Raw genomic sequence first — 13,487 nt, forward strand, 5'->3', positions numbered from 1 at the left:
AAATGTTCTTGCCTTTCTCCCCTAGTACTTGGTCTCAGTTTTCTGACCCAAGGGACAATATAGGAATTGGCTGAAGCTATGCTGATGTGGAACTAGTGTGTCCTCCCCAGATATCCTGAAGTTCCCCCAGTTATCCTTGTCTTCTGCATCACTACCTGTGAGTTCTCTTAATCAGCACAGTCTACTATTAAATGTCTGTGGCTTTCTACAAGCAAGGCAAAAAAAGATGTTTTAATTTTTCTAAACTATCAATGACCCAGCAGTGCCATTAATAACAGTTTTTCTTCCAGTGCCCTAGGCTTTCATCTTGATGGCAGAATCAAGGGTGCGTCCATTTGGAGAGGAAAGCTAAAGAGCACTCTGATATGTATTTAAGAAGCTTGTCTAATATGTACTCTGCTTCTCAGCAAGAATAAAACCCTTTTCAAAAGCTCACAAAGGTTCAGCCAAAGCCACTTGTATGCTTTAAGAACCCAAGTTCAATCGGGTTCTATACTTTCTTGACTTCAGATTTCTACCATTGCTACAGCATTTTGTGTGTCTACCCTGAACAAGATACAAAAGCTTTTTCTCCATGAATACAATTTATACTTCTACAAATATCCTCAAGTTTAGACAGGTTATCATTCTCACAGCAGGCAAAATAATCTGTCCAAATGAAATAGTATGTGTCTTGAGCAGCACGTCCAGGCAAGGGGCAGTTAGGGATCTTTTATAACTCTGGACCTGTCACCATCTGCTGTGGGTATACTATTCCCTCTCAGGAAAGAATTCCCTATTTTGTTTTGTTTTTGGCTTTAACATGTAAAATCTAATATAGGACCTTAAATATGAAAATTCATACTCTCTCCCTTTCTACCTATTCTTCCTTTCTACCTATTAGTAAGCTAATCCCATCAGCAAAATTGAGTATGAATGCATGCACTCCCTTTTCCTCCTTAGGATCCCTTCTAAACATCCTCCTGCTGGGAGGTGATGGCGTTTCAAACATGTATTCTGTCAGACTTCATGCTGTCCCAGCCCACTCTCATAGACAGAAGTAGCAGTGACTTCTGAGAGGCCACATTCATTTCTGCATACCAACAAACTAACAATCAAAGCCATGGTCTCAAACTAAACCTTCCTCAATTCTACAGGCTATAGTGAGGTAGACAAAGATGGACACACATTCTTTGAAATTCAAGGAAAGAGTCTCCCCATGAGGCAAATTTAAATTTCGATAGAGAAGCTCAGTTGGAGGGCGCCTGGGTGGCTCAGTTGGTTGAGCAACTGCCTTCGACTCAGGTCATGATCCCGGACTTCCAGGATCGAGTCCTGCATTGGGCTCCCAGCTCCTTGGGCAGTCGGCTTCTCCCTCTGACCTTCTCCTCTCTCATGCTCTCTCTCACTCATTCTCTCTCAAATAAATAAATAAAATCTTTAAAAAAAAAAAAAGAAACTCAGTTGGAGATGAGACACCACATTCTTTGTTTATTTCTTTTTTTTTTTTAAGATTTAATTTATTTCAATTACTATATGTTTAATATAGAGCCTCCATCTTGCCAGCCAGGAAGGGAAACCCATTTCAGTCATTCCTGAGGCCCAGACCAGTCAGGGTAGTTCAGAAATCCTGAGGACTTATATTAAAGCACTGAGAAAGTCCCTCTGATCATTATTATCTGGGTATCTGAAATCTCAACACTCATAATTGGTGCTACTAATGATTAGTCTACTAATGATCAATTGAGCTAAGAATAGGTGGATGGGCAGGAGTCTTTGGATATACATACACTTTTAAGAGATTGATTATGTTATGGTTCCTTTCTTGATCTTGGGTGCAGTTCTAAACTAGATAAAGAATAACAGAAGTCTGGGTTGATGACTTACTGTGTGTGCAATTACATCCCAGCGGACTCTAAGCCTAGGATGGGTAGTGGTCTAGTGAGGCCAAAGAAGAGACCCAGAGAGACCAATTGAGACATAGGTTTATTGGAGAAACTTACGTACAGGGAGTCCAGGCGCAGCAGACTGGACAAAGCATCCACAGCTGAGATCTCTGTGCATCAAGCTTCTTTAGCATAGCAACTCAAGCTAGCAACTATCCATTCCCCTGCCCCTCCTTCCTTGGCTGGCGTTTTCAAAGAGATCAAGGCCTGTCACCTAGACACTCTTTGTTATAAGGTTGCCACCCCAGGCCCCTGATCTTGAACACTGAACAACAAGTCCTTTTGCATATTCTGCTTGATGGAAATATAGAGGAAGGAAGGGATCTCTACTTTCTCAAGATAGTGATTAACAGAGGCATTCAGGGTCTGCTTGCACAAACTAGCTATCCAGTATGTAGCCTACACTGTGGCATTCCAGTATGCAGCCTCAGCAATATAAAGGCCAGAATACACAGTTTTAAAAAGTTTGGCATGAGCTCCCATAAGCCTTAGAGATGTATTTGAAGTGTGCATGTTCTAGATAGAAATCTGACATCTGGAAATGGCCTATCAGAACATTCCAAAACCTGAAGGATTTAAAGTGCAATTAAAATAGAGAAACTTAAATATCGAAAGTACTAATGCCATGCCTATTTTCCTCAAACTATTACAGAATAATGCTTCTAAAAATATCTACATTTTAATTCAGTGAAATGCTTCCACAGAATAATTGAAATCATTCTTACAGCTCCTAAAATGGCTATAAGCAGCCAAACAAGAATTGGGCAGAGACAGCATATTGGAAATACAGTGTGATTTAGGTAACACAGAACATAAATATCTGATTTTTATTCTGCAGTTTAAACCTTTTTCAAGTTAAGTTGTTTGTTTTTGCAATAATTGTATTGTTTAAATCAGGGGCTGGTAAATGTTTTCTGTAAATGGCCAGATTGTAAATATTTTACACTTTGTGGGACACATAAAAGTCTGTCACATATTCTTTGTGTGTGTGTGTTTTAAAATATTTATTTATTTGAGAGAGAGCAAGAGTGAGAGAGCACAAGCAGAGGGAGCAGCAGAGGCAGTTGCAGAGGGAGAGGCAGAAACAGGCTCGGTCCCAGGACCTTGAAATCATGACCTGAGCTGAAGGCAAACACCTCATGGCTTTATTGACTGAGCCACCTACATGCCCCTTCTTTGTGTGTTTTTAACAATTCTTTAAAAATGTAAAAAAAAAAAATTCTTAGATCATGAGCTATATAAAAAGAGGCAAAAGGTAGATTGGCCTACTGGCTGTAATTTGTTGACCCCTGGTTGAAAACACTGCTCACTTGTTCTCAAAGTGTGATTCCTGGAGCAGGTATCTTTTTAGTGTTGTTTGGGAATTTGATAGAAATGCAAATCCTGCTCCAGACTGACTTGACCGAAACTTGGGCATTCTGTAGTTTAACAAACTCTCTACGTGATCCTGAGGCTCCCTCAATTTTCAATCCACTGATTTAGACTCAAGCAACAGCCCTTTAGCCAGGTGATATGTTAGATTTTAGAAATAGAAAGATGAATAAATTCATTTATCTGCTAATAACTTATAATTTATCAAGAGATAATTTCTTGCCTAAAGAATGTAGCAGATTCAAGATTCACACTGAGAACATTAGGCACAAATCTTCATTCACTCCATGTTACCGTGCTGCCTCTCTGAGGACAAATATTTCCCTGAAGATAACTTTTCCTCAATGGTGATCAGTTTCCTAATTTCTTGTTGGGAATCCTCCTCCTCTTTTCCCATTTCTTCCTCCACTTGCCTTTCTCACAGTTGGGGACATTTGACACCGGTCTGCTTTAAGAGCCCTCTAGGTTCTGGGACCAATTCTGATTTCTGTCACCTGGAACTTAAAGAGCTGAGGCAGTTAACTGAATGGTTTTGCTTCAGGCTGTAGTTCCTTCTTACATCAATGAGCTATAGTCCTAATAACTGTGTTTCCTCTCATGCTAAAGTTCTAGTACCTATTTTCTCTTCCCATGTCACTTCCTGAATTATTTACCTTTCCATGGCCTGTGGTACCCATGTGCCCTCATCATTGCTGCTTTTCTTTTTCTTTTTTCTTTTTCTTAGTTCCCTCAGCCCTGCCCAGTCATATCAGAAAGTCTGAACATGACATTTGTAGCTGAAATCTTTGCTGAAGCTAAGGAAACAACCCTCACCACCTGTGATACATGGAGAAGGAAAACTGTACAGTCATGAAAAGTTGCAGCATTACTAGGGTTCACTGGAAGTTTGTTACCCCAGGTATATAAAATATTTTTTATATCTTATTTTTAATTTTATTTAAATTCAATTAACATATAGTATATTATTAGTTTCAGAGGTAGAGTTCAGTGATTCATCAGTTGCATATACACCCAGTGCTCATCACATCACGTGCCCCCTTAATGTCCATTGCCCAGTTGCCCCGTTCTCCTACCTGCCTTCCCTCCAGAAACCCTGTTTTTTTCACCTGTAGTTAAATGTATCTTATGGTTTTTCTCCCTCTGATTTTGTCTTAATTTATCTTTCCCTCCATTCCCCTACAATCCTTTGTTTTGTTTCTTAAATTCCACATATGAGTGAAATCGCATGATCATCATCTTTCTCTGATTGACTTACTTTGCTTAGCATAATACCCTCTAGTTCCATTCATGTTTTTGTAAATGGCAAGATACCATTTTTTGGTGGCTGATTCCATTACTCTTCTTTATCCATTCATCTGTTGATGGACATCTGGGCTCGTTCCATAGTTTGGCTATTGTGGACATTGCTGCTATAAACACTGGGGTACATGTGCCCCTTTGCATCACTATGTTTGTATTCTTTTGGTAAATACCTAGTAGTGCAAATGCTGGGTCATAGGGTAGCTCTAATTTTAACTTTTGAGGCAACTCCATAGTGTTTTCCAGAGTGGCTGTACAAGTTTGCATTCCCACCAGCCATGTGTAAGAGTTCCCCTTTCTCCACAACCTTGCCAGCATTTGTTGTTTCCTGACTTGTTATTTTGTTATATAGAAGATTTAAACCAGATATGATAGGTCTCCAGCTCCCTTGTCTCCAAACATTGCTTCCTTTCCTTATTTTATCCTTTCAGCTTTCAGCCCTAAACCTAATAGAACCAATGCAGGACTTTTTTTTTTTTTAATTTTTTCAATTTATTTATTTTCAGAAAAACAGTATTCATTATTTTTTCACCACACCCAGTGCTCCATGCAATCTGTGTCCTCTATAATACCCACCACCTGGTACCCCAACCTCTCACACCCCCGCCACAACAGTTCTTGACAGTTTGCAGTATGAGATTGTACAGTCTTGATCATGAGGCATGAATATTGGAACAAAATCCAAATATTTCAACCATAAGACTTGCAGAGATTAGAGATGAGAACTATTACCTGAGCCAAAACACAAGAACACCTCCCTCCTTCTCTCTCTCTCTCCCTCTCTCTCTCTTCTTCACCCTGTAAAAGCATAATCCCGTTTTGACACGTCAGTTAGGTGAGTTACTTGACGTCCAGGTACTTCCTGATGTGAATCAGCTCAATAATGCCTTTTACTTCTATTTGAGTAACTTGAACATTTTTTTCCCCTTGGCAGGCATTTACCAGTGCTATGTAGGGGAAAAAAATAAGCAATTTCCAAAATTAATTTAAATACTTTCTAATTAATTTGATGTTATATAATAAAATAAGTAATGCATTAAACAATTGACATTCTGCTATGAATTTAAAAGGTATTTCCTAAATGATATTGGCACGGAATATCCGCATTTATGTTCCCTTTTATTAGCACTGCTGATTCATGGAAATATATGCACTCAGTATGAAGTGTGAGAGAGGGCAAAATGACATCCACTTCAAAATGCGTGTTTCCTTGAGTCGGCATGACATGATAGATGTTATTCACTGTTTTTTTAGAACCCTCTCATTTCCTACATGCCTTTTAAGGTATAATCAGCTCACCATGCTGAGTGTCAAGGGTTTGAAAATAAGAATTTTGTATAATATTGCCCCTATTTTTAAATTTTTTAATTTATTTTTTAAATCTCTTTTCAGTGGTCCAGAATTCATTGTTTATGTACCACACCCAGAATTCCATGTAATACGTGCCCTCCATAATACCCACCACCAGACTCACCCAACCTCCCACCCCTTACCCCTCCAAAACCCTCAGATTGTTTTTCAGAGTCCACAGTCTCTCATGGTTCATTTCCCCCTCCAATTTCCCTTAACTCCCTTCTCCTTTCGAACTCCCCATGTCCTCCATGCTATTTGTTATGCTCCACAAATAAGTGAAGCCATATGATAATTGACTCTCTCTGCTTGACTTATTTCACTCAGCATAATCTCTTCCAGTCCCGTCCATGTTGCTACAAAAGTTGGGTATTCATCATTTCTGATGGAGGCATAATACTCCATAGTGTATATGGACCACATCTTCCTTATCCATTCATCCATTGAAGGCCATCTTGGTTCTTTCCACAGTTTGGCGACCATGGCCATTGCTGCTATAAACATTGGGGTAGAGATGACCCTTCTTTTCACGACATCTGTATCTTTGGGGTAAATACCCAGGAGTGCAACTGCAGGGTCATAGGGAGGCTCTATTTTTAAATGCAAGACAACTCCTCCATCAGGTATTCAGCCAAAGAAATAGAGAACTCTTTCAGTAAGGGAGAAAGAGATGGCTATGATTTGGGCCTTATTAGCTTGCTTCAGAACTTAACTTATGCTGTAAGATGAAGTCTACTGTCTATCTGGTACTGAATGCTAACTCATGTTCTCATCATGGAATAATGCCTAGCAAACCCACTATTCAGCCTATGATGAACTTTTCTTAGAAAACTATATTCATAAGTTAGACATTATTTAGGCCTAGAACTTAGCATATGAATATGTCCAAACATGGCTTCTGGATGGGAACTGCAGGGTCTGTGAAATCTAAAACTATTTGCCTTTCCTTAGTGATGACTACAACCATGGATTGAAGGAAAATCTCCTTGGTAAAAAAAAAAAAAGAAGGCAGTTTGCACAGAATATCAATCAACTATTATTTTTTTAACTAGCTGGTTATCAAGTTAAGAAAACAAAACAATAATACCTGATATTGACAAAGCATGGAACAATCAGTACTGTCACTCACTATTGTTAGAAATACAGATTAAAAAAAACCTTTCTTTGAGAACTGTTTGATAGTATCAGCAATTCTCATGTAGAAACCCTTTGATGTGCCATTTCTATTTCTCTAATTTTTTCCTGCAGAAATACTAATTTGTGTGCTCAAAAATGTATGGACAGAGATTTCTACTGCAGTAATGTTTATAATAGTAAAAATTTTGGATACATAAATGCTCAGATAGCAGAATGGCTAAATAAACTATAATATATCCATTCTATAATATTTGGTGTCTCATGAAAAAATAAAATGAGGTAGATCTATTATACTGATATGGACAGATGCACAAGATCATGGTTAAGTGCAAAAACAAGCTTCAGAATCCTGTGGAGCGCTGTACAATTTCCTCCCCAAACTCTTTGCTTTCTATTGTCTTCTCAGGTTCATATTTGGATCACTATACAGTTCACATTTGGAACACTTTAATGTTGTAATTCTCTGTCTCTCAGGAGAATTAAAACAGCTGATTAACTATATGTCATTCTGTGTAGGTGACTATGTTGCAGAAAAATACTAAACCCTGGCAAATTATCTCAATGAATAGGAAAAAAAAAAAACCCTTCAGATGTTTTCTTTTTTGGGAATATAATTTTAAAAGTGAACTTTTTGAAGTAAAATAAATAAATTACAAAAGTAACACATGACTTTTAACCCCTCAAATGAAATCATAAGTCAGTAATATAGAGAGTTAGAAGGGAAAACACCTTTTGCCTTATCCCAAATCCAAATTCTCTCCTTAGATAACCACTTAAAACATGCTGGTTTGGAATATTCCAGATCTCTTCCCAGGCATCTACTTACACATACCTACATCTGATAACTATGTCTCTCTATAACTAAGCATCCTTTTTCCTATTTTAAACAAAAATGATACTGTATGACAAACAATATTCTGCGGGGATTAGTAAATGCTGTCCTCAGAGAGGTCCAAATGGTTTTCACCCTCATATCACTACTCCATATTCAGATTCTTGGGAAATGATAGATAAGTGGGTCACAGGTTCTCCCCTTCCAGGAGATAGCAGACTACCTATAGTGATCATTCCACCAAGACTTTCTGAAATGATAGAGAGGTACTTGTCCAAAAGAAAATTGAAGTATCAAAAGGTGGTAAAATAAACATCAAATGGGCAACAATGACAGAAGGCTACATCTCTGTACTAGACTTGTTCAACTGACTGGGGAGAACATAAAACAAAATAGACTGTAAGAGAGAGGGGGTTCCTGGTTGGCTCAGTTGGTTAAGCATCAGACTCTTGATCTCAGCTCAGGTCTTGATCTCAGGGTCATTAGTTCCAACCCCTTACTGGGCTCCATGCGGGGCATGGAGCCTACTTAAAAAAAGAGAGGAGCATATTAAGTGTCATGGTGCAAACATGAAAAAGCAAGTACCTTTCCCTGTAAATTTAGAGAAATATTAATGTGGCTTAAGGGATGATTAAGAATTTTCTAGTTAGTGAATGGAATTCCAGGCACTGAAGCATGAAGCTAGGATAAAGTGATTATGCAGAATGTATCCCTCCTTCAAAGTCCAAGTCAATTCCCATAAATTGCTTGTTATTATCTGATATTCTAACTACTCATCATGTGACTTAGAATTTCATCAAATAATATGTTACATTTATCTTAAAGCTTTTCATGTGCATGTACCATGTTTTGTTATTAAGCAGAAATAGATGTTTCATTTGTTATAAAAGCTAAGATAATTTAAGAGATTAAATGTCTAGTCTATATATGATCTGATATGTTTAAGACCTGAATTGCCACTGGTGTTACTAATTTGAACTCTTCCTTTTATGGTTAATGTTACTCTGAGGTCAAGAACAGAGACCTCTCTGATTAATTTTGTAACCCTTTAATTAATATTTCACTGTCTTATGACATGATTTTGTAGAAATATTAAATTGTCAATACAGTTGGTTAGTTTGTAGTTTTTCCCAAAATTGCCAGAGGAGAAGGATTTGGTTGCTGAAAATATCAGTGTCCCAACTATAGTATGATGAATTCTATTTCAATCACCTTTCCATCTCTGACCTAAGAAAATAATATTCTGTCACCTCTGATATCCTTGAAGCTTTTGAACAACTGTGCATTGCTTGCAGAGAGGGATTTGACATCTGAGATTAAGACAGGTGAATGGAATGGAAAGAATATATACAGAAGCCCAGTTTAGTTCTTCTCCCTTGACCTAATCTCAGAAAAAAGGGGTAGTGATGTTAAAAAGAGACACTAATAAATCCTACAGCTAATGGCAACATTTCCCAAGGCATAGTGCCTGAATTTTGACAGAATTTTTAAAGGGAAAAATAATAGTATCAATTATGTTTATAATTTTTAAAGTGATTTAATATTTCTGATACAAGGATAGTATATATTAGGGACTGAATGTTTGTGTCTTCTTTAAATTTATATGTTGAATCTATAACCTTTAATGTGATGGTATTTGCAGAGAGGTCTTTGAGAGGTGAATTGGTTTAGATAAGGGTATGAGAGTGAAACCCTTGAGGTGGAATGAGTGCCTGTATAATAAAAGGAAAAGACAGAAGATCTTTCTCTTTCCCCTATGTGAAGATATAGCAGGAAAGCAGCAATCTGATCCAGAAAAGAGCCCTCAGCAGAACCTTACTGTGCTATGACCAAGGCTATGCATTGTGATCAGGGACTTCCAGCCTCCAGAACTATGAGATATAGATGTTTGTTGTTTATATCACCCAGTTTGTGGTATTTTGTTAAAGTAGCCAAAATGACTAAGATGTCATATTAAGGTACAAAATATAAGCTCTTTTCATATAAAGTTTATTTCAAGTCTTTGCAAATAGGGCTTGAGTAAAAATATCAGGACTTCCCATTTCAGCTCCACTATGTAAAGAACATGTAAGTTGCCATTCCATCTTTATAATAAGAAAAAGCTGAACATATTTACAATCAATAAAATTTCTTGGAACTATCATGGAATTGAGCTATCAAGGCAAACTACTATCCTGAAATCTAGAGGGACAAGATGAATTCAAAGAGTTCTAGCCAATATTTTCTTACCTGGAGCAAGCTACTGAAGCCATAACTGGTAACAATTAAATGGTAATTTTGACAAGTTTCTGGAGGCTGGGTGTGGACTAGTTTGAGAATGAGAAACTCCTATTGGCCACAATCTCAGGGTATCACCTCCAACTTTGGTGGTTTTAATTCTTACCATGTTTTCATGATGTATTACTCTGTTCAGGCTTCCATAACAACAGACCACAGAATGGGTATGTTATACAGCAGAAATTCATTTTCTCCTAGTTCTGGAGTCTAGAAGTCCAAGATCAAGGTTCTAGCAGGTTTGCTTCTCTTAAGGCTCTCTCTTTGGTGTGTAGATGGACTGCCTTCTTCCTGTGTCCTTACATTGACTTTTCCTCTGTGTGCATGTGCCCCTGGTATGTTTTTGTGTGTCCTAATCATCTCTTATAAGGACACAAGTCAAGATGGATTAAGGCCAGCCCTAATGACTTCATTTTAACTTAATCAACTTTTTAAAGACTGTATCTCCAAACATAGTCACATTGTGAAGTACTGACTGTGAAGGATTCAACAAAGGAATTTTGAAGTGGACACTATTTGACCTATTACATATGGCAAACAACAAAGAAAATTAACCTTAAGCCCTGGCAGGAAGAGGGGGGAGAGTAACCATTTTGAGATATATCTATAACAGAAGTCTACTATGCCGAGGAAAATTTTACCTATCCCATATCCCACCTTAAGAAGGGAATTTTTCCCACTGTATCCACCCCCCACCCCGGTTTCTGGTATCAGAAGATAGGGATTGAGGCAGGAATGGTAACTAAGAAATATTTGCAGAGTTTATAGCCCAGGGACACAAGATCTCTCAATGACTGAGATTTAACCAAAAGATTATAGAATGCTTCCCTTCTCCAACATCTTACCAATACACTAATAGGGCTCCAGTATTATAACTTTGGTTTTAATGCTGAAAGAATTGCAAATTGCAGACACTCTTTTGAGGAGTACTTAGGGAAGTCAAAAGTCAGCAGAGGAGACAAAAACAAGGACAATAAAAGAATTCAAAGGCTCTGGAATCTACATCTATCTATAGGAACTTTACCATAGAGTAACTCCGGTCCATAATAACATAATACTTCACAGTAAAGGTCCTTTTGTCTCAGTTCCTATTCCAAGTACATCATGGCCACCTTTCAACATAAAAATTAAAATGTATACTAAAAGGCAAGAGAAACACAGCCTGAAGAGACAAAGCAGGCATCAGAATCAGATATGACATATAATTAGGAATTATCATATGAGAAACTTAAATTAACTGTGATTAATATGATAAGGGCTCTAATGGCAAAAGTAGATAAAATGCAAAAACAGATGTTTAATGTAAACACAGAGATGGAAACTCCAAGAAAGAATCAGCAGGAAATTATAGAAATCACAAACACTATAACAGAAATGAAGAATGCCTTTGATGCCTTATCAGTAGGTTGGACATAGGCAAGAATCTCCCCAAACTGTAATTCAATAATAAAAAGAACTAAAAGAGAAAACAGAGAACCAAGAACTCTAAGGAAATTGTCAAAGGTGTAATATATATTTAATTGAAATACTGGGAGAAAGGAACATGTGGAAATGCAAAATGGTAGACTACCTTGGAAGAAACTTCGGTGGTTTCTTACAAAGCTAAATATTATGTCCATACAAAAACCTGTGCACAAATATTTATAGCAGCTTTGTTCATAATTGCTTAAACATGGATACAACCAAGATGTTCCTTAAATGGTAGGTGGATTAAAAAACTGGTATATTCATTAAATAGGATATTATTCAGCAATAAATGAAATGAACTAGAAAGCCATAAAAAGACACGTAACAACCCTAAATGCATATTACCAAATGAAAGAAGCCCATCTTAAAAGGCTACATCCTGTATTGTAGGATCATAGACCTAATGCAAAATACGAACTTACAAAACTTTTAGAAGAAAGTTAGGAGAAAATCTAGATAACCTTGGGTTTGAAGGTCAGTTTCTAAAAACAGTTTCAGAAGCATAATCCATGAAAGAGAATACCAGTAAATTTGACTTTATTAAAATTAAAAACTTCTGCTCTGCAGAATACACTGTTAAGAATATGACAGACCAGCCACAGACAGGGAGAAAATATTTGCAAAATACATATCTGATAAAGTACTTCTTTTGAAAATATAAAAAAAATTTAAAATATCAACTATAAGAAAGTAAGCACCCCAGGTAGAATATGGGCAAATATCTGAACATACATCTCACCAATGAAGAAAAACTGATGGTAAATAAGCATATGAGAAGGTGCTCGACATCCTTTTTATCACGGAATTGGCACTTAAAATAGCAATTAGATAACAGTACAATTATGGTTTAAATTGTGACTCCTCAAAGATATGTTGAAGTTATATTCCCCACTACTTGTGATTGTGATCTTATTTAGAAATAGGATCTTTCAGATTTAATCAAGTTGAGGTCATTAGAGTTGACCCTAATCCAGTATGACTTGGTGTCCTTATAAGAAAGGAAATGTCAGGTAATCACAAACGCATACAGGGAGAATGCTATGTGGTTGCAGTGGCAGAGACTGCAGTGATGCAGCTGTAAGCCAAGGAATACCAAAGATCAAAGCTAAGAAGAGGCAAGAAAGGATACGACTCATAAACTCAGTGATCATAGCCAGCTGACACCGTCATTTCAGACTTCCAGCCTTAAGAACTCTGAGAGAATGAGTTTATGCAAACTACCCAGTTTGTGATTTGTTACAGCAACCACAGGAAACTAATACAGATACACACCTATTAGAATGGCTAAAATTCAGAAAACTGACATTACCAGTTGTTTTGTTTCCAAGTTGTTTTAATTCCAGTTAGTTAACATAGAATCTAATATTACACTAATGTTAACCAACTGGAATTAAGAACTTAAAAAAATGAATTTCAGTTAACATACAGTGTAATATTAGTTTCATGTATAGAATTTAGTGATTCACCACTTACGATACAACACCCCATGCTCATCACAACAGGTGCACTCCTTAGTCCCCATCACCCATTTCTCCCAACACCTCACCCACCTCCCCTCTGGTAACCAGCAGTTTGTTCTCTAGAATTAAGACTCTGTTTTATGATTTGACTCTCTCTCTCTTTTTTCCTCCCATGTTCATCCTTTTTATTTATAAAATTCCACATTTGAAATCATACGATATTTGCCATTCTCTAACTGACTTATTTTGCTTAGCATAATACTAGTTCTATCCATGCCATTTCAAATGGCAAGATTTTATTCTTTTTTTATAGCTGAGTAATAGTGTCTCTCTCCCTCTCTCTCTCTCTCTCACACACACACACACACACAC

The sequence above is a fragment of the Mustela nigripes genome, chromosome X (genome assembly GCF_022355385.1).
Source record: "Mustela nigripes isolate SB6536 chromosome X, MUSNIG.SB6536, whole genome shotgun sequence".
Taxonomy (NCBI): Eukaryota; Metazoa; Chordata; class Mammalia; order Carnivora; family Mustelidae; genus Mustela; species Mustela nigripes.